Below are 23,932 nucleotides of genomic sequence, written 5' to 3'. Positions count from 1 at the left end.
ACCTAAGATTTGAAAGTAGTGCTTTTAAATTGACCATAAATAGTAATTATTTAATTCCAATAAATAGTTAAGATTTGAAAGTAGTGTTTTTATAGTGTTTATTTTCATTAGTAAAAACTTACGTTTATATTTCTAAACAATGACATTTTGCTTCCCATTCCTTAGATATCAAAAGCAATTTTTAAAGTGATTTCTTTGAAATATGTTGAGAACATTCAAATGCTACTTATAAATTACAATTGTGTCGCAAGGGTAAAAAAGAGGTAAAAACATGGTTCAACTATGTGTCCGGGACTACCCTTCAATTTGGAAACATGCAATTTTTCTTACATTTTTTCTTTTAAGTTTTGTATATTATTAAGGTACACAATTATTTTTTAATTTCTAATTCTTTAGATAAATGTTTATACTTTGTACTATCTATAGCACATGTGTACAATCTATTTTTTCCTTTAGTGTCCGGGGCTACCCAAGTTTCTCCTTTTACGATATGCTAGGATTACTTTTGGTTGAATTAAGGTTATGTATAATTAATTTATGGTTACTTAGACTTATCTAATATCATTTCACGTACCAGCGGATGTAATATAAACTAAACGCAGTGAACACTAATAAGAATATGCCTTTATAAAATTGATATGCGTTCTCACACTATTTCCTCATTTTCAACTACAAGTTGCAAATACTTACTGAGCTTAAAATTTAAAAAATCTTATGGTCCCTAGATTTTGGACCAATAGAAAAACTTTTTAAGCTAAAGCCTAAAAAAAAATGACCCGCCCTAATGTATATGTATATATATATATATATATATATATATATATATATATATATATATATATATATATATATATATATATATATATATATATATATATATATATACACATTAGGGCGGGTCATTTTTTTTTTGGCATATTCTTATTAGCGTTCACTGCGTTTAGTTTATATTACATCCGCTGGTACGTGAAATGATATTAGATAAGTCTAAGTAACCATAAATTAATTATACATAACCTTAATTCAACCAAAAGTAATCCTAGCATATCGTAAATTTACCCTCATCAAACCCTGTATTATGGTAATATATGAGTTTAACATGTTCTGTTTTATATTTTAGATTGTTTATAAAAAGTGATTATTGATTCTTGCTACAACAGGGTTTATTTCAATCAGTTGTTTATAATCAATCTTTTCTAATTGTCATCTGATATTGTTTGGACAAGTTGGTTTCCATTGTATCGAGTATTAATAAATGGCGTCCGTCAGCACAAGACTTTGGAGCAAACACACTGTTCTGGGCCAGCCTGCAGTTATAAAAAAAAATCAACGTCCTATATCTAGTGATGTTTATAAAATGTATGACTTAAAGCACAATAAATATGATTGTATGCAGAAGAGAGTGACAGCTGTAGCACATGAAGTTGTAAGTATCTACAAAACTGCGAGTATCCCAATATCGAATCAATATCGTGTATATTGACACAAAGAGTGTAGTCAACCGTATAAAGAAATTGATTGATAAAGTTAATGGTCTTGCTAAATATCCCAGTTCTAAGAAGACATCCACTAACTACCAAGACTGTTTGAAATCATTACAAACTGTATTTGTACATGTACTTGTAAATGTGTTGACAGCGGTATACAAGAGAATTCGCAATGTATTTGTCCACTGTTGCATAAAATACCACTAACAGAATGGTCTTTCTGGTTGGACCAAAAAACTGAAAGGAAAATGTATATAGGTGCTATAGATATAAAAGCTACAGGTATGTTGCAGTAGAAAGAAATGAGAGCAGTCAAACGTTTTAAATTTGAGCGCAATCAGAAAATAAAATATGAGACAAAAATAAGTTATATCTATAACAACATGAGTGATGATGCTGATGATGATGGTGGTGAGGACGTGGAACTTCAATTAAATATGGGTGATGAAGTTCTTGATCATGAAATTTCCAGTAATGAATCTGATGATGGTGTTGCAGCACCCAGAAACATGAAACAATATCCGGAGTTGTGCAAAGCTTTGGACAGATGCAAGATTAGTAACAGAGGTGCTTGTCTTGTAGTGAATGCAGTGCTAAAAGATATGAAGCTATTGTCAGCAGAAACTGCAATAGATCCTGCAAAACTTAGACGTCAGAGAGGTCTTTGGCGGCAGAAATAAGCATGCTGCCGAGGTGTAAGAATTAATTTGTATTGGATTTGATGGGAAGAAAGACTTAACTTCTGTTGAGAAGTCTGGTATACGTAGAAGCATAAAGGAAGAACATTATGTTATTGTATCATTTCCAAACAATAACTACATTGATCATGTAATGCCAGAAACAGGTTAAGCAGCTGACGTTGCAAATGAGATATTATCGATAATTGCAAATACAAATTCAGCAAGTACGCTACAAGCAGTTGTTTGTGACGGTACAGTAACCAATACAGGCAAACGAAATGGTGTGATTCGAAAATAAGAGAAAGGCGTTGGAAGACCACTGCAATGGCTTGTTTGCCTGTTGCATGCTAATGAACTACCATTTCGGAGATACATTTCTGCTATTAATGGAGGATGTACAAGAGGTCCTAGTAGTTCCAGTGGTGTAATTATGAGTGCGCTAGACTTTGATCCCAAGGATTGACCAATTTCAAAGTTTAAAACTATGTTAGGAAAAGTGGTTGAGATTAATGATGAGGTTAAAACAATCTAAGTACAGATCAAAAATATCTTCTTAGAGCGTGCTTAGCAGTGCAGCAAGGTCATCCAAATAGTGATGAAATTAGGTCTTTACAGAACGCAATGCCAGGAAATTTAAACCATGCTAGGTGGCTGACAAAAGCAAACATAATTTTGAGATTGTATATGTCAAAAGAAGTCTGTTCCCCATCACTATACAAAATTGTACGCTTTATAGTAAATGTTTACACTCCTTCATGGTTCAATATCAAGAGTCATCCTTCTTGTGCTGATGGTGCAAAGAACTTTTTTTACTTGCTGAAGCAGTGTCACGAGCTTGGAGCAGAAGATTGGAAAATATTAGAGCCTGTGTTGCAGAATAACAACTAATTTGCCCACACCGAAAATATCTTTCTTTCTGGTGTTTGTGACAAAAATGATTCTGTGCGACATTTCTGTTGTGAAAAAATAATTAATTTGATGTGTTTTTGATAAGTCAAGTATCAAGCTAAACGCCAATGTTTTGACTTACGTTATTATGATTGACTGGACTACAGCTAACCTCACGCCACCACCATTGCTAGCAGCTATTGAGATTGAAAAACTTCAACACTGTCAGTTTGATTTCATTTTTGGTACACCCTGTCACTCTCAGGCAGTTGAGCGTGCTATCCAAGATATCTCTGCAGCAAGCTCAACCGTTTTTGGACATGAATCGCGACATGGAATGATTTTACAGTGTACTGCATCAAGAACAGAACTACCTAGTGTTAGCTGTAAATCAGACTTTTTGTAAATTACGTTTCATATATATTGTTTCATTGAACTAATAATATCTAGAACTTTACCATTTAAGTGAACTTTATGTTTCGACGTCAATAACACCCCCTTATCGTTGACAGAGCCGAAATTAAGGGGGTGTATGTTTTTTTTTTTTTTTTTATAGTAAGCAAAAAATGCTTATTAAACACCCCAAAAAAATACTTCTTTGCGCTAGCCATGGATATGGCCTTTGTATCATATTAAGTGCTTGATAAATTTCTTATATTTTTTAGCTGTAAGCCTTTAAAGGGTAAATCTTTGCGGTAAAGTTGCAAGTACAAGACACCTGTTGTTTTAAATGTTTTTGGCCTTTTTACAATAAGTAGCATTTAAAGCAACTTTTTATACCAGGTTAGCAAATCTAAAAAAAAAAAGTATGACCCGCCCTAATATACACATGTTCACTAGCGCGCAAAAGTCTTTGGTCAGTGTGTGTTTATAAAAAACAAGTTATGCTCATTTATTTTATCAATTTATTACTAATAAATTTCTCAACAATATTTTAATTTAATAATTTAACAAGATTTTACTCTCATCAATATGACCGTTAGCGCGGATGACAACCTTACAGAGATTTGGCATTTGAGAGAGTAACTGAACTAATGTTTAAAAACTTAAGTTTTACCGGGAATCTTGGAGACAATCCGTGAGACTATTATATTATTATATTAGTTGGAAACGTAATGTGTACTTTACAGTCCAGCTCATCCTATAGTTTCTTTATAAGGTTTATATCAGGTGATTGTGGAAGCCAAGTCATGATTTAAGGCACTTTCTGCTTTTCTTTTGTCTTCAAATAATTTGAACATAAACCAAAAAATTTGAACCCTTTACCAATATTTCAATTACCACATGGCACCACATGATGAATCAAAATACTACGGTACACTTTCTTATCACGGTACACTTTTTTATCATATTTACACGCCGTAACAAAGGTTTTCGACACACTATAAGACCAATTAGTCCAACTCTACGTAGTCGTCTCTTGACCGTATCAACTGATATTGGAGTTTTTCTTTCCTTTTTTCAATTCTTCTTTAATCATAGAGGCTGGAAGTCATCTATTATGTTTGCTCGTAACAACAATATGTTTATTTTCCATCTTTGTTGTGCATCACGGTTTTATAGATACAATGAATTTTACAGTACCCATGGGCATTAAAATATCTGATATTACATGCTAAAGTTAATCATGCATGTTGTAAAGGTTTATATTTTTATTAAACAGTTTAGTGAACAATTTTAAATGATAGTTAAAAGTTATATGATGTTTTAGTATTTTATGTTTATTTAAGGTGTACGTCTAATTTTTTAAAGAAACCGTAAAAAAACATTATTTAGTATTTTATTTTACTTATTTTGAATTACCTTTACTCTTAATAAAAATTTTATTTTTGGTATTGAATTAAATTTATATTTAATGGTACATTTGTTAATGTACTAGTTATAAACATGGTTTTAGCTTACATGATCATTATGGTTATGTCTTCTTTCTGATAACGATTACTCCTAAGTCATATAGTCGGCATTCTGGACTTTTGTAGATGCAATTATACTGATTTATTTTTAGATGGCTCAAATTGCCGTTGAAGAAAAGTGTTCAATATGTAAAGAACCATTTATTATTGACGAAACACTCAGTAAAGAGTCACATGTCATTGTCAATTTGAAGGGATTAAAAATACTAATAAAGTTCAGCAAAAAAAGGTAAATGGAAGATTTAACTGCATACTTTAACTCTATGAAACATAAGAAACCGATAAGTAGAGTTCTAGTTCATCATAGCTGCAGAAGAACATTTGTAGATCATAGAACTCTGCACACAAAAAAACAATCTTAATTGTTGCGATCTTCGATATCATCTTCTATTCTTGGGAACTCTTTTGACTGGAAAAAAGTTTTTTTTGTGAAAAAAATGATGACAATAAAAGAAGTCCTTTTATTAAAGTAACAACTTTACCGATTCGTGAAAAACTTATTAAGCGTTGTTTAGAAAGAAGTGATGCGTGGGGAAAAATGGTGATCGGGCGTCTAGAAAGTTGCATCGATCTCATCGTGGTAGATGATGTCTACCATAACACATGTGTGACAAATTTTAGACTGCATACGCCATCTGAAAATATAACAGGAAGACCCCTTGATCTATCTATGTCAGAATCATTTAAAAAAATTTGTTATTGGTTGAAAAAGACGCAGATAGAGAGTTGTGCACATTGAAGGAGCTTTATGAGAAAATGTACCAACTTAACGGAAATGATGAAAATATATACTCAATCAAATAACTTAAAAAGAAACTAAAAGATCATTACGGTAACCATATACTCTTCGCTAAGTTAAAAGGTCGAGCAGAGGTTTGTTTTAAAGATATGGCATCATATCTTATTAATAAAACGAAGAAGAAAATAAAAACAGTTGATGATCTAGTTAGTGCAACAGCAAAGATTATTAAATCAGATATAAGGGAAATCGCTTATAATAAAGATGAATACTCTACTATGGATGATGTAGTTAATTGCAAAGATGATCCAAAAACATGGGTTTTATGTAGCTTAATGATATTTCTTCAACTGCTAATTCCATCCAAACTAAAACAAATAAGTATTGAACAGTGCATTGTGCAAACTTCAAGGCCTAAATCGATAATATCTCCAATCAAGTTTGGAACCATGTTGAATTAGACGAATCTTTTGGTTCTAGGTGGCTAGTTGATCATCTTTCAAAATTTGGATTCTCTATCATATCGGATGAAACCATTCGCTTCAAACAACCTGCCATTGAAGCAAATGACACAGTTAATCTACAAAAAAGGCTGCCGTCTGTCGTTCAATGGGTTGCTGATAATGTTGACCACAATACTGCCACACTATCTGGAGAAGGCACATTTCACGGGATGGGTATCATATCGATTAGCTCGGTATCTGGATGCCAAAATAGTTCTACAAAACATTTAAAACAAAAAAGAAAACATCTGATTTAGTTACAGATCGTGGTGTTAAGTTATTACCTTATTTAGGATCTAGTGATATTGGCTTTCAGATGATTAAATTTAAACCTTACAGAAAAATGGTATCTCCGATTACACTTTCCTATAATTAAATTTTTACTTGTTATGGCAAGGTGGCTGGTTCTTCAGTTCCACTAAGTACACGCGGCCAAACTGGTCAGGTTTTATGCAACTAGTAACTGATACAAAGATTGTCAGCAAAAATCATTAGTTTCGTTCCTTCCAATAATTGATCTCAATCATTCTGATGAAACATACATTTACTCCACCCTCCGTTTTTTTATAAATCAGGCTGAAAAATTAAACATACCAATACCTTGCGTAACTTTTGACCAGCCGTTATGAATAAAAGCAACAGCAATCATTAAAAAAGAAAATTTATATATAGTATGCATATTGGGTGGATTTCATACCATAATGAGTAATTTTGGAAGCATTGGTAAACTTATGGGAGGATCTAGTTTTAAGGAGTTGTTTAATGAGATATACACAGAAAATAGTAATATACACATGATGTCCGGAAAAGCTATTGCACGGTCGCTTCGAGCGCACATTCTAGCAAAAAGTGCCCTTAAAATTATACTGCTTGATATCCTTGTTAATGACGGAGAGATTAATCTTTCCTTGTTTCAATCTATTTTTGAAAAAGCAATGAAAAGTACTTTAACTGAAGACGAATTCAAGAAGTTTGTAGAAACAGAACAATTTATCACCGTTTTGAGTAAAGTAGACAATTTCATCAAATCTCTGAAATCACAATCTAGAACTGCAGAACTCTCGCTTCAATATATGGAGTTGGTTACAATCGCAAAGAACTTCATTATTGCAGAGAGAACATCAAATTGGTCAAACTTGAAAAACTTTTGACAAACTTTTGGACAAAATTTGACAAACTTTTGGACAGATAAAGATGCAATTGGTAAAGCAGCAATTTTGGATTTTAAATTATTTACAATAGAGCATTAGTTGAAACATTGACAAAATTAAGGTTCGTATACTACTCACTAAATGGTATTAACTTACATATTCTACATTATGTACCATGAAACTAAGCCACTATTATTTATTACAAAGATATTCCACATTATATCCTATTGTACATCTTAAGGTGGTACTAGGCTGCTTTTTATAAAGTAGCTGTTAATTAATTTTATTCTGGTAGTTAAATTAAATAGTTAAAAGTATGATAAAAAAACTGCAAACCAGTCTTTCCATTGTAGATATCAAAAGCATTTGAAAAAGACTTGCAAAGGTATAATTGAACCTCATAAGTTACCACCAACTGAAAAAGCGGCATACATACATGGGTTACGCGTCCATCTTCAAGTTATTGATGTAGCTCAATTTATTGATGTACCTCAAAACCTTCTAAGTCTTATAAGATGCAACGGTAAGATGTCTTCAAAAAAACCAATGTAATTGAAATACTTGCAGTTGTCGAAAACATGGTGTTAAGTGCGTTTCGAACTTGTGCTGGTTGTCAACGAGAAAGTTGTCGCAACAAAGAGGTAATTTTAAAACGACTAAAGCATCAGGCTCGACGCAATTTGTTACCATTTTTTAATATGATTGGAGCATTCCATAATTTACTTTATTTAATTACATCGTATTATTTTATAGGAAAGACAAACTTTGAAAATGCAGGATGATAGTAACAACGATTTTGAATACTTTGACGACATTTTTTATCATAACAATTAATACCCTTTTTTAATTAGGCCCAAAAGTGCACTTTTCGGTGCTCCAAATGACGAGGCTTTTTTTTGTGACATCATATATTTATGTTGACTTGTACAGTTTCAACTTTATAATATTTTATTCCTGGTTGTATCTAAATTCTACCGGACTAGAAAGGAAGTAAGGAAACAATTCTAAAGGGCCACAACGTAGCATTATTAGACAGGATATTTTTGAATTTGTAAGAAATGTTTTTTTAACGTATTTCAACAGCATTCTGCAACCTTGATTAACTATTTGATTTCCTTGCATGATTGGAAATGTATCTACTACAAAAACTCGTAGCTGCGCTGAAAAATACTTATTTTTCCATTGTCATGGACGAGACAACAGACATCTCTGTTGAAAAGAAACTGGCTGCCATAATCCAGTATTATAACTTCAGCCTTGGTTTTCTCGTGGTCAAGCTACTGGACATGGTGGAGGCTCAAGACAAATCTGCAAAGTCAATGACAGATTCTACGTTAACTTTGTAACAAAATCATGGAATTTGCTTGGATATACTTTTTGGATTTTGTTCAGACATCTGCAAAATTCTGTTTGTCGCACACAACTAAGTCTCCGTCTATTTGAAAGCAATCATCCTTCACTTGTTAATTGTGAAATGCTCCTGCCATGGTATCCATTTGAGTTTTCCCAAAGTTAATAACTCACCTATGATTGATAACTTTGAGCCTGTTGTAAAAAAACGGAGGGTCCTATCAAACGTGAAGTCATTTTTAATTGTTTGTTCTCATTTAGTGCACACTAAATAAGATATTATAGTACTTTATAATTCTTATAGCGCTATAATTCTTATAATACTAATTAATTTTAGTGCTGTAAGTATTGTTTAGTTTTTTTTTTAGTGTGCACCTAGTAAAAACAAACTAAACAAATTCTTATGGAACAAAAAACCAAGTGGAGACATTTTTTTTTAGTGCTATAAGAACCGTAGCTACTCATGGACCACATTAACGCCTTTTCATAAAATAGTGTGACGTTAGTTCTTATTTGATGTAGTTTAAATGCTATAAGTATTATAGCCACATATGGGTCGTTGCTATCTCATAAAAGTGAGTGGTATATATATGGTCAATGTGCAATTGTCATATATGGCAGAATCAAATTTTCTTGTTTGGATATTTAAAAAAAAAGTATAATTTCAATAATTTTAGCTTAAAGGTTACTAATCATTTTTATCATTGATTTCTAATTATATTTTGCCATTAAAAAAAAAAAAACTAGAGTAAACAAACTTACAAGTAGTGATAGAAGTAGACAAAACTAAAGATTACCAAAAAAAGTATAATTCTCTCGAGTCCTTAATACAAAGGAAGGGGGATAAAAAAGTGGATGGAAATTTTAGTTCAGATCTAATAAAAGGGGGGTTTTTAATAAAAGGAAGGGGGAATTTTTTTATATTACAAAGTATTTTTTATAAAAATGTTCAGTTTACAAATCCAAGCTAATATTTTTTACAAATCACGCGTAAAATTACTTAATTCTAGCGTTTGCAGTTAAATACGCATTTTCTAACAGCCGTTTTATCATAATTTCGATTAGATTTAATATGCTGATATAAGTTTTATGTTTTGGTGAGAAATAAACCAAAAGCTCATTTTCGACAAATCGAGATTTATTTGGCTGGCAATTTTTAAAGCCTGATTACAGTGAAAGTTTTTGTTTTTATCAGTGACTAAAATAATTATTTTCAAAATTTTAAGGCCGATTTTCAATGAATTTTTTTTTTTTAAGTTTTGAGGTATAAAGTTTTTGTTGATAACAAGTAAAAATTAATAGACAGAAAGGGGGGGGGGAGGGCTTCAATAAGTTTGGGGTCGGTGGGAAAATTTTGCAAAAAGTGATAAATGTCCCCACCCCTTTTATTATGGACTCGAGAGTAAACAAATGACAACTTCAATATTTTATCATAACGTTAGGTTTTGAACTTTGCTAGTAGTCTTAGTTTCACTAATAATAATCGAGACTAAGCAAGACTAATATTTATTACTACATGAAAAGATATTTAAATTAAAATTAAAAAATTAGTGTTTAAATTCAATTTAACTTTGATTATTTAACGATTATTAATTAATTTATATAGTTTGTTCAAAGTTTAAAAGTTTTATAAGACTTCACAAATCTTTGTTTCTAATACTTCTAATTGTGCGGCCGTGGCGCAGTGGTTAGAGCGCTTGCTTTATAAGCAGGAGATCCACGAGATCGGGACAAATTTTCGCGTCACGGTAAGGAAGGAGGCGTGAACTTCCTGGTTGAATGCACTTCCGCGTTGCTCTGTGACAAGACCGTTAGGACTTCTTGTGGCACCTAAATTAATAATTAAAAAAAAAATACTTCAAATTTTTTCAAATTTAAAAATTCATTAATGTGAAACGATGTTAAACTTTTATAAACTTGTCAAGAGATATAATTAAATTTTCACTTTCTTTATTTTCGTTACTAATTATCTTTTAAAATTAATCTATAGAGAAATAAAATAAAACATAATGCATAGACAGCATAAAAATATGCTAGAGAAGGGCAATATACAAAACTTTCATAATACAATTAATGAATAATTAACAATAAAAACGTTTTTTAGATAGCAGAATACTAAAAGAAATAATTAGAAACAAGAACACTGATTTATCTTTTCTAATGTGTAATGATCTAAAAATCAGAAAAACCAATTTGTAAATTAAATTAAACACATTTTATATTTTTAACGAATGAAATTTATAAGGATATCTTATACTTTATAATGATACTTTATAAAAAGTATTATAATACGGTCGTTAAGATGTGGAAATACGCAAGCGCAGTGTCAAATACAAATTGTCGCGTTGGTTTGACAAGGTTCTAACTGACCCACGAGTAGTTTTGAGTAAACCAATGTTAAAAATTGTTATGTTCCTACCATCAAAATTTATTAAAATTCATTAATAATTTTTTTTTACTCATGATAGCATAAGCAAATGCTTTAAGTATCACTATTTTTTATTAAAAAATGTTTCATTCTTCATAGAAAAATGAATACCCCAAAATGCAGTTAGAGACTTGTCATAGTGAAATAATCATATTCTCATTATGACAAGGTTCTAACTGATGTTATAACGGTAGTTAGAAAAATATTAGTTACTTTTAAATTTTGTAACTGAAGCAGTTAGTTACTTTAAATTTTGTAACTGAAACAATAGCATAATGAAAAGCTAATTTTCATAAATTACATTATAATTTTAGTCACAAAACAAGGTTACAACAGTTTGTTTACTCGTTTACATTCTTTTTTATACTACAATTTATTGTTATATTTTAAAACCATTACTACCCTTAAAAGTTTTTCATTCTATCTGTTTATTTTATAAGTGAAGAACAGCTCGATAGTAATCTCTGTCCTCGAGAGGCATAAACGGAAATGCAGATTTAATATCTTTTTATTTTAAGTCTGCAAGTTCCTTATCACAATTTTAAATCTTTGATTTTACATTCAAAACAGTGGAAGTTGATGGACTTGTTGCTGCATTCTTTCTGTTAGGTTTTTCATTGAACTTGACATTAACACACTTTATAGGTTCATTGCAATCATGGCTAGATCTAAAATTTATAATGTGAGATGTTTGAGTAAATTTTAGTACAGCAACTTTAGAAAAAGAAACTAACTTGTAATTAAACAGCTTCGCTGTTACTAAATAATCCTTGTCATGCGGTCATTTGAATGGTAAGATAAGGATTTTTTCTGCTAACTTTTTTCAACATCCTTATCAATCCAATTGGACTATTAAAATCAGTTTTTCTCATGAGCTTTTAAATTTCGCTATGGGCATGATCCACCTCCTGGACGCACAAATGACCTGTAAGGGAATATTTTATAGTGATGGAGTTGATGTCAGGATTGTGTCTTAAAAAATGTAACACAGCATTTGATAATACCCTGTTCTGATTTTGATGAAACGCGGGAGTCAGACCAAGTGAAAAGTCACTTACGTCGTTTTTCTCCGCCACATCACTCAATATTTTGCAAAAGGCACTGGCAAGGTCATTGCTGCTTCTTCCCGCAATTGATTCAGTCCGTAAGACACAGTGCACTTTTTTGGTAGTTGAAAAATAAGCTGTCAAATTATACACCCTTAGCTTTCTCAGGCAAAAAAGGGAACTAATTTCTGCATGCGGAGTCAAAACAACACTTTCAAGGTCGAAAATTAAAACTGGTACATTTTTATCTTTTTTTTTCTTCAGTACGTATATCTCTCATTTCTTCTTTATAAACTTGATGTCTTTCAAAGTCTTCTATCAATTTTTCAGACATAGTATAAGTGTTTTCAGCAACTTTAAACTTCTCACAAAGGTCGCATCTATCCTTTTTGGTAATGTGAAAACCAAGAATGAATTTAGTAGAGAAAATATGGTAGTACATATATTTTCTTACTCGCTCACTATTTTCGTTTATACATTTCTCTTTGTAAAGATTACACATTTTTGAAACATTAAGGTGTGACTCAAGGTACTCTCTATTGGTACTTACCCGACAATAATGTGACTCAACTTTTGGAAAAGATTTTATGTGATCTCTAGCTGAGTTGGCATCACTGTGCGGTGTACGTTTGCCTTTCATGATTTTACCTTGTAGATCTTGGGCAGGAAGATTTGTTTTAACATCTTTGGTGTTGTGAGCTGTGTAAACTGGCTTTTTTGAAATTGATAGTGTAGTTAGGTAGAATGCTTTGCAAACACAGACTTCTTTTCTTTTTGCATTAAAAAAATATCTATAGGCGTACTGTATTATTGAAAAAATTTGTTTTTCAGCCTGGTCATCAGTTTCTTCATTTGCAGTATCACTATCATTGTTTTCCTCGTGGTTTTTTTTATTTAGGTGCCCCAAGAAGACCTAACGGTCTTGTCACAGAGCATCGCGGAAGTGTATTTAACCAGGAAGTTCACGCCTCCTTCTTTTCCGTGACGCGAAAATATGTTCAAAGCTCGTTTCGAACCCGGATCTTCTGCTTATTAAGCAAGCGCTCTTACTACTGCACCACGGCCGCACTTTTTCTTTTTGGTCTAGCAGTGGTTGTGCGATCAGTCGAAGTAATAAAGAAATGCCTTTTTTCAGTAGCTGAATTTAAGGCATAAAATGATAAAAAAAAGTATCGTTTCGCTTATCTTCTGATATTTTCTTAGTACATTCGTACTTACAGTTTGCCAGACAGCTTTTTTTTTGTTTGAATGATCTTATTCGGTACTTGTTTTCCTCTTCGACTTGTATAATTTTTAACAGCTTGGTATGCCAATTTTTTTTTATTACATCGCCAGGTTTCAGGTTTAGATATTCATTTTCGGAATTTTTTCTTTGTTTGCTGAACTTGATCCCTAGAAGAGTATTACTTAGTAGGTAATAATATCTCTAGCGTACTATTATATACTAATTGAACCATTCTTAAATGATTAAAAGTGGTTCAATTTATATATAATAGTAGATTTTTTTGTCAAAATCACTTTGTAGATGTAAAAACAAGCCATAAATAATTAAAAAAAAAATATTTTACAAAAAAATTTACAAAAATTTTTATAATTTAGAGGAGGAGAACCGAGAGCGAACACTACATATTTGACTTACTTGTTTGTCACTAATTCAGCATCACTCGTAGGTTGTACATTCATGCCTATCTCATAACTTTTTTCAGTCTGTGCTACATAAACATTATTGACATTCTCCAGAAGCTTCTTCTACAATATTTCGTTTAGAATTTTGTGCAGTTCTGGTTAAATTAAAACGTCTCTTCTTCCTGTTTAAACGTATTAAAAAGTAAAAATCTTTTTTCGATATCAAATACTACTAGTATTTGATATCGAAAAAAGATTTTTACTTTTTAAAGTTAATACTTTCAAACTTTACAAAAAAACTTTCAGAAAAAATTCTTTTCAAATCATTTTTTTAATCTTTTTTTTTAACTACGCAGCCTGGTTTTTATTATTGCTACAAAAACGTTTATAATAAGTTGCTTAAATTTTAATATTAATGTTATATTTGATTTTACAAGTTAAAATAAGAAACTTTGTAACATCAACGTTCCAAAGTGCACATATATAGACTAAGTGTTGGAAATAAGTGAAGAAAAATGAGCAGGTATTGACTTTTTGGGGTAGGAACTACAATAATATAGTTAGATCGACTTACCGTAAGGGAATGGCGCGGCAAACTGTACTTACGTTGGCTGCGGTAAGTTTGTAAATTTATTAATGCGAAATATTACAATTTAAAAGATGGTGACGGCCTTCAGATACAAAAATTTTTTCTGAGTAGTAACAACATATATAAGGTTTTACGAAATAATTATAAAAATAATTGAATTGTTGATTCAAAAATGATAAAAAAAAGATAAAGATATATTTTATATAAAATACTCTATAAGATACCAACTAAATGTTATTAAAACGTATTAAAACGCTAGATTAATTGATAAACTGACCTCAGCGTTTTTTATACGTGTTTATTTTACATTGTAATTGCTTCTTAAACATTTCCCTTATTTAAGGTTTTCATCATAAATATTTTGTCCTAAATTTATTTTATTTTTAATATTTATAAAACACTTTTACAAATGTTACATAATCATTTATGTCGCATACCGTTTATATAAAAAACTTCAGGGATGCCGGAATGCATGATTGCAGCGGTAGATTTTCAGCCACCCCATTAATATGAAAGCTAGATAGTGCCCAACATACGTTCAGTGTGTTTCAAATGAGAGATTTGTCCTACATTTCGGAAATAAATTCAAATACCTTTCAGAAGAAAGATCTCAAAGCAGAAGAAGGAATAGATTGCATCAGTAATGTGGAGGTCAGAATGACTGCGATAAAAATGATGTTAAGGAGTTTGAAGTAATAAACTGTCTATAGTGTCTAACTATCTGTATATAAATGGTCTATGGTATAACATAATATAATTGTTTATTTTTATTTTCAATGATATAATTGTTTATTTATAAGGTAGAAACAAAAGTTGAAGAACTGGGGATAGATATGAATCCATTAAAATAAAAAAGAAAGGTACCGCAGAGACTTGTGAATTTTATAGTGTATGATGCGGCACCCAGTACTCATGGTGACGTCGATTTGATAACAGAACTAAAGCTTGCATACAAGGAAGCCATAGACTACGTAATCAGTTCAATGAACAAAAGCTTCGATCAAAATGACATACAAGTGATTAAGAATATCAATATTGTGGTAGTATCATACACAAACAATAATGCGCACTAATAAACTACATATTTGCAGTTACTCATAAACAGAAAATAAATGCTATAGCAAAAGAATTTGTATCAAAGTCTAGGAAAAGGAAGAATTACTTTGGAAATTTTTAATTGCCTATTGTTAGGAAAATTGAAATTAAATTAATATACTTTTTTGTTCAAATGTTGTTATACTTGTGCTGGTTATTTATGATTTCGTTCGAAAAAAAAAAAAAAAAAAGAGGAAATTAATAAACGCTATTATACAAAATAAATGAATTAAAAATGTTTTATAATTTAACTTTAATGGTACATTAAAACTAATTAAAACTAAAAAAACTAATTAAAGCATTAAATCAAAAAAAAGTTAAACAGAAATATTGTTATAGATTGCTGCGAACAATTAAAAAAATATTATTTTTAAAGTTTTCTGAGCATCGATTCATCAAGGTATTTTTCCTGAACGTTTAAAACTTGCCAGGGTTAACTCCATCCATAAAGAAGGCTATTTCTGTTCTTTCTATATTTTCTAAAATTTTAGAAAGAATTATCTTCAACAGAGTGTAAAGTTATTTTATATTACTATTTTATATTTATCTTTTGAAAAATCTCAATATACACTACCCAGCCGGCACAGGCACGTACAGAAAACGTACAATGTACGTTCAATTTGCGTCTTGGACGTCCTGGAACTATTTCGGAACCAATTAAAATATTTCAGACTTGCGTAGGACGTTTGAAAGACGTCTTAATTACATTCAGAAAGCGTGATGAATTATAATAAAAATACTGGACAAACAAGCAACTAAACAAAATTACAATTCCCGGTTTATAATAACTTATTATTTTTTAAATTTTTATGGTTAACTATGCGCAGTTTAGTTGTTAAACCCAACGACATTTTTTTTTATCTCAAATTAAAACTAATACCATGGAAATGTTAATATCCAAAGGTTTCACAAGGAGTTGCTTAAAGTCAATTTAATAGTAAGTTTTAATTATCATTGTAATGATAATTATTAAGTTAAACCTATAGGTTTAACAGACTTTTACGAAGATATTGTAAATAATTTTTTTTTAATTTTATATTTAAAAACACATTAACTAAATATTTGGTCACCATCATCATAATCTTGTAAAATATCATATAGTTAATATATAGTATACATATTGTTTTACAAGCTGATGATGGTGACCCAGTGAAAAGTATATATATATATATATATATATATATATATATATATATATATATATATATATATATATATATATATATATATATATATATACATATTTATTTATTTATTATAGCTATATTAAATATATAAATGTATGATATGATTAAAAAGAATATCTAATATATACTAAATAGAAGGATATATATAGTTACTATATAGTATTTTATATATATTAGTATATGACCAGTCATTTTTCTGAGTATTATACTCTTTTTTAACAATTATCTTTTATATTCTCTTTTCCCCTGATTTTCTACATTTTTTCCCTGACTTAATTTAAACCTACGAAAACTCATTTTCAGAAAAATCAACTTAAATACTTTTAAAAAAATGTTTTCAATTGCAAATTATATACCTATATATATATATATATATATATATATATATATATATATATATATATATATATATATATATATATATATATATATATATATATATATATATATATATATATATATACAACAAAGCTTTGTTATATACTAACAAAGTATATAACCATATTTTAAACATTTCAAATCACAAACCATATTATAAAATGAATTCAAGATCAAGTAGGTGGTATCAGATAAATAAAAGGTGATGGAAATAACAGAGGAAGAGACAGTTCAAAGAGAAATGTGTGCCACAGAGTACTTCCAAGATTCATTGAATACAAATGTTCATATAGCTTCAGAATTTCAAACTGATATGGATTCAATTTCAGATTCAGAAAACCTAATTGAAGATGCAGATGATTCAGATAAAGTGTTATCAGAGGAATATGAAAAACATAAGTCACTAACACATTTAAATCTGAGGTTAGATGCGTGTGCAACTGAAAATAAATGGAGTTGTGAATCGATTAACCAGTTATTATGTATTCTTAGAGAAACAGGATTAAATCTTCCGAAAGATGCCCGAACACTATTAAACTCTCCAAGGAAAATAGTAACTCAAAATAAATGTGGTGGCGAATATGCATACTTTGGAATTAAGAGTGAAGTTACAAGAATGTTAACATATTTAGCTGTTAAAAATGATTTTTTGATCAATTTACTTGTAAATATTGATGGCCTTCCTCAAACATACTAAGAATAGGCCATAGCTAAACAGTAGATGACTCTTCGGTCATCTACTGTTTAGCTATGGCCTATTCTTAGTATGTTTGAGGGTTCAGACGTTTTTATTATTGGAATTTTTTGTTGAAATTGTAAACCTGACCCTTTGGTAGATTTCCTATCAGATTTTGTGAAGGAATGGATGGAAATTAAAGAAGGTGGAATTGATTTTGATGGAGTTCATATTAGTTTAACAATTAAAGTTTTCATTTGTGATGTTCCAGCTAGAGCCTATTTAAAGAGTGTTGTAAGCCACACTGGCTACAACTCTTGTGAAAGGTGTTGTGTGCATGGCTCGCATAACGGAAGAGTTGTTTTCAATGATGAAATTGATTTCAATTTGAATTTCGAGTTGACTTTCCAAAACTATGGCTATCTTGATCATCAAAAAGCTGTTTCTCCACTTGTGAATATTGGGATTCCCTGTATTAATTCTTTTGTTTTAGATTATATGTATTCGGTTTGTTTGGGTGTTACAAAGCGTATCTTAAAATATTTACTGAAAGGGCCTGTTGGAAAAATATCTGCATCCCAAATAGCTGAAATTTCCAGAAAATTAACTTGTTTAAATGGAAGTATGCCGAGTGAATTTGCTCGTCAACCAAGAAGTCTTCAATTTCAAGATCGTTGGAAAGCTACAGAGTTTTGGCAGTTTTTGATATATTTAGGTCCTGTTGTATTAAAGCGTGTTGTATCTGAACAGATATATGAGCATTTTCTTCTGTTAAGCACTTCTGTTGGTATTATGTTGACATCTAATGACCAGTTTCGCAACAATCACTTAGTTTACGCTCGCAGTATGATGGCACATTTTGTTTATTCATGTAAGTATATTTACCGAGAAATTTTTACTGTATATAATGTACATAACCTACTTCATTTAGCTGATGATTGTATTAATCGTTGCTGCTCACTTAAGTTAAATTTTTAAATGGAAAACAAGAAATACTGTTAAGTTAACAGTATTTCTTGTTTTCCATTTAAAAATTTTCTTCAAAGACTAAAGCAGTCAGTTAACAACTCAATTAACCCTATTGTACAAGTGTGTAAAAGACAAGTAGAATTTAAAAATTTTTTTAAACATGTTCCACATAAGTCTTTATTTACAAAAATATCGAAAAATAAAAAAGACAGATGCTTCCTTCTTACTGACTATTCAGTTGCTTTTGTGACAGAAAATGAAAATAATGAAACTTTTCATTGTGATGTTATCAATCGAAGGTATCTTTTTAATTTATATGTCAAACCAGTTCCATCATTAAGGTTTAATATGGCACTGTTAGTGGAAGAAAATTACGGAAAAGTTGAAAAAAAACTCATTTCCAAAAGTGACTTGAAAAAGTTTGTCTTCGAGAATGCAAGGGGCTCGCCATATTTCCTGTTTTGCACGAAGCGGAAACTGAAAAGTTCATTTATGTTGAATAAATTTATCTGTAGTTGTAAATTTTATAGTTTTTTTGTTTCTTATTTACTCATATTAGCATATTTCTTTATTATATATATATACATATATAATACATATATATATATCTACATCTGCATGTATAGGTAAGCAAAACGTGATAAAATTGCTTACCTTTCTTTTAGTAACATTTAGTAGAAAAAGAAGAGGGAAAAGGAAGAATAATAAAAATAAATTGATCCCTGCCCCAACCCAAACCCTTCGATGTGTTATCAACTCCCTTGCGAGTTCTCCCTAAATCAGTCAATGTATGTACTGAAGCCCTCGCTTATCCCTAAATCAGCGTGACGTCATATTGCTGACTAATGTCTGCAATATCAGTTATATAATTATTGTTGAAATGTATATATATATATATATATATATATATATATATATATATATATATATATGTATATATATATATATATATATATATATATATATATATATATATATATATATATGTATATATATATATATATATATATATATATATATATATATATATATATATATATATATATATATATATATATATAATTTGCCTTGGGTTTTTAGTTTTATTAGACTTATTTGATTTATTAGTTTCAGTGTTGAAACTATACTTTATATAATAAATATATCATAAATATATCATGAAAAGTTTTTGTTGTTGTTGTTAATATTTAATTAAGTGTGTGAAAGCAACATGAACTATTATTCTAAACTTTCTTATGTTATTTTTTTTTTCTTTTCACAGAGGCCATGCTCAAGTATGCTGGAAATGAAATAGAAAAGTGCATTGGTAATGTCCTAAAAAGAGCGCCGGACAGAAAAGGCGGCGGTGGTCGTGGGAAAGGAAGCAGCGAAAATGACAGTTTTGAAGACAATTTTTTAAATCTGTAAACTGAAATATTTTGTAGATAATGTATACTTTAAATTGTGTATTCTATTGGTTTATTTAGGCGAAACTGTTCCCGTTTCTATTATGTTTTCAACTTTATCATCCTGACCCAAGACCCTTTAATTATCTGTTTATCTAATTATCTAGAATTTAATCAGAACTACTATATATAGTAGTTCTGATTATATATAATCGGAACTACTATATATAGTAGTTCTGATTAAATTCCAGATAATTAGATAAACAGATAATTAAAGGGTTGTGGTAAAGTATACTATACTTTACTTTTTATACTGATTTACTTTGTATAGTAGTTCTGATTAAATTCCAGATAATTAAAGGGTCGTGGGTCACTATAGTAGTTCTACTATACACTATAGTGTATAGTAGAACTACTATAGTGACTCACGCCCATATAGTAAACTATAGTAGTTCTGATTAAATTTCATATGCGTACGAAATTTCGTACGCATATGGAATTTAAATAGAACTACTATAGAACGCGCGCTTAATTCCAGAAAATTGAATTTAAAAGGAACGTCTTACTTAGGTCTCTATAGGACGTCTTTTGAACGTCCGAATAAGACGTCCTTGAGCGTCTATACATTTCTGTGTTTTGAACGCGTCTAAGACGTCTAAGTCTGAACGTTCATTGTACGTTTTTTGTACGTCCCCGTGCCGGCTGGGTAGGTGTTTTTATTGACCTATCAAAAGCTTTTAATACGGTCGATCACATTTTAATCCAAAAAATTAAATATTATGGCTTAAACAATAGAATCTTAAAATGGTTTAAAAGTATTTAACAAATCGAAAACAGAAGAAGTATGTAAATGATAATAATATCTACACTCTAAAAACAATCCGTTAGAAAAAGCAACGGATTACTTTTTTCCGTTAAATTAACGAAGTAATTCGTAACCAAAAATCACAAAATTAACGGAGTAAAATAAACTATTAACGGATTTTTCGAAATTTCGTTAATTCAACGGATTAAATATTCAAATCCGTTGAAAAACAACTGAAGTCTTTGTTAAAAAGGGTTTCTATAAGAAATTATAAAGTGCATTCTCTGTAGATTATTTTTTTAAGTCTTGTTTGTTTGATTTATATTTGTCAAGTTCTTTATTTATAAATGATAAATTTTTAAAAGGCGATCTTCTTAAACCATATTTAAATTGTAGATAAAGGTTTGTTGCAGTAAGTTTAATTTGCCATTTTTTAAATAGCTTCACATTTCGACTAAATGTGAAGCTATTTTAAAAAAGCACAATTTTAATTGTGTTTATCCATTTTCTTTTTTTACTAAATTTTAGTAGAGAAAGCAAATGGATAAACGGAGTTTAAATTACACTCTGTTATTTGTAATTTCGAAGGTTGTTAAACTTATTTTAAATTTTCTATATTAAGCATTGAATATATTTTTAATTTTTTTATATGATAAACTAAAGGGTTTGTTGAACAATTATTTCTATAATTAAGACTACATGACTTGTATATATCCTTGTGTAATTCTCTATTTTAAACGTGACATGTAGTAATTTACGGTATAAATTTAAATCAGTTATAAAATTAAAAATGTTAACATTTCTTTTGATGCCATCAAAAGACCCATCAATGATGGGTATCATTATTTAGGTTAGTTGCAGCTATGTTTACATAGAGCTAGTTTATATGATTTTATAATTTGCAATTTTAGACATGTGGTATGCAAAATTACACTGTAAGTTTCATCAGTTGTAAAATGTTTACTTGCATTTTTTTTATGGGTGTTTATTTAGGCTAGTTATAGCAAAGTTTATAAAGGGATTGTTTTAATTTTTATATTTAAGTTTGTATATGCTTTTATGATTTGCTATTTTAGACATGTGTTATGCTATATCACACTGTAAGTTTAAATTAGTTGTAAAACTATTATTTTTTTTTTACTTGCAATTTTTTTATATTAGTTGCAACTAAGTTCATATATTGTTTGTTTGTTTTTGTATAGAACTTGGTACTTTATACATGGTTCATTCAGGCATGAGGTATAATTATTTAAACTAGTTGCAGCTAAGTTTTCATATAATTTGTTTATATGCTTTTATGATTGACTATTTTAAGCATGCGACATGCAATATCACACTGTAAGTTTCATCAGTTGTAAAATGTTTACTTGCATTTTTTTTATGAGTATTTATTTAGGCTAGTTACAGCAAAGTTTATATGAGCCCCTGAGATGCATAGTGGTATAAGTCACTCATATCTAGTTTTGAAAAGTCTGACTAATATCACTATGGCTGTGAACAAAAACAACTGTTTAGTGAGGAGCATAACAAAAAACAGTTCCAGCATCATTATCAATATCATTAGAGATATACCACTTTGCCATGTAATAGAATAAACAAAATGCTAGCAATTAATGGAAATAACTCAAAATATTGAAAAAAGTGACTTATACCACCATGCATCTCATGGGCTCATATATGGGTTGTTATAATTTATATATTTAAGTTTGTATATGCTTTTATAATTTGCTATTTTAGTCACAGGTCATGCTGTATCACACGGTAAGTTTAAATTAGTTGTAAATCTATTTTTATTTTTTTTTACTTGCAATTTTTTTATGTCAGTTGCAACTAAGTTTATATATTGCTTGTTTATATTTGTATTAAACTTGCTACTTTAGACATGGTTCATTCAGGCACGAGGTATCAAATTTAAATATTTACTTGCATTTATTTTAATGGGTATATTTGTTTAAACTAGTTGCAGCTAAGTTTAGATATAATTTGTTTATATGCTTTTATAATTTTAGGCACGTGACATGCAATATCACACTGTAAGTTTGATCAGTTGTAAAATATTTACTTGCATTTTTTTCTATGGGAGTTTATTTAGGCTAGTTACAGCAAAGATTATATATGGATTGTTATAATTTGTATATTTAAGTTTGTATATGCTTTTATAATTTGCTATTTTAGATACGTGTCATGCTCTATCACACAGTAAGTTTAAATTAGTTGAAAAACTTTTTTTTTTTATTGCAATTTTTTTATGTTAGTTACAAATAAGTTTATATATTGCTTGTTTATATTTGTATAGAACTTGCTACTTACTACTAGACATGTGGTATTCAGGCATGAGGTATCAAGTTTAAATTCTAATATTAATACTTTTAACGTGTTTATTATTATTAAATAAAATTTAGTTTAATACATTGAAATGTAGAACTAATAAAATTACATAATTTTTATTTACAATTTAGAAATAAAAAGTTAGCAACAAATGTTTCTTTCAGGGTTATTAGTAAAAATTTACCAATTTGTGTTATGGTGTATCATTTATATTCAATATTTTCTTTATTGTATTTTAAGGTTTGTTTATTTTTAAATAACCGACAACAGGTTGCTGGAATTGAAATGTGCACACACATGAATTTACAACAGTATTAAAAATTGAAATCTAGAATAGTAACAATTGTATACATGTCTGTGTTTTTTATATAAATGTTTTTTGACCTTGAAAATAATAACTGTATTATTAAAATATATATTAAGAAACTTTTTATAATTTTAAATTTTTTAATTTTTGATGTAGTAGAAAGTTTCTATATTGAATTATATTATTATAAATATTTAATTAGTTTTCAATTAAAAAGTTAAAACGTTTTTAAAGCTTGCTAAAACATCTCTCCCGATCAAGTTAGTTAGTATAAGTAGTACTGCTTGCATCAGATGTTGAATATCCTAATAAAATAATCTATATACTAAAAATAAGGACTATTTTGTAATGAAATCTCAATTTTATCTGGCTTAATTCCTTTCTAATTCTAATGAAGGGAAT

General features: G+C 29.5%; 2 long non-coding RNA genes across 3 annotated transcripts; both read left to right on the top strand.

The window, feature by feature from the left end:
- The first annotated feature begins 16,077 nt into the window (after positions 1 to 16,077).
- On the top strand, positions 16,078 to 20,146 carry LOC136074908 (uncharacterized). The gene is made up of 2 exons (XR_010635550.1): positions 16,078 to 16,432; positions 19,967 to 20,146. It is a non-coding gene; the product is annotated as an uncharacterized LOC136074908 (long non-coding RNA).
- Positions 20,147 to 21,157: 1,011 nt separating this feature from the next.
- On the top strand, positions 21,158 to 23,615 carry LOC136075461 (uncharacterized). 2 transcript variants are annotated; one of them, XR_010635962.1, is made up of 7 exons: positions 21,158 to 21,995; positions 22,098 to 22,134; positions 22,633 to 22,656; positions 22,776 to 22,797; positions 22,905 to 22,928; positions 23,071 to 23,094; positions 23,192 to 23,615. It is a non-coding gene; the product is annotated as an uncharacterized LOC136075461 (long non-coding RNA). The 2 variants fall into 2 exon arrangements; XR_010635961.1 differs by lacking the exons at positions 21,158 to 21,995; positions 22,098 to 22,134 and having other exon boundaries at positions 22,149 to 22,656.
- The last annotated feature ends 317 nt before the right edge of the window (positions 23,616 to 23,932 follow it).

This window comes from Hydra vulgaris, chromosome 01 (assembly GCF_038396675.1).
Source record: "Hydra vulgaris chromosome 01, alternate assembly HydraT2T_AEP".
NCBI lineage: Eukaryota > Metazoa > Cnidaria > Hydrozoa > Anthoathecata > Hydridae > Hydra > Hydra vulgaris.
This window is presented reverse-complemented; position numbering and strand designations above follow the sequence as displayed.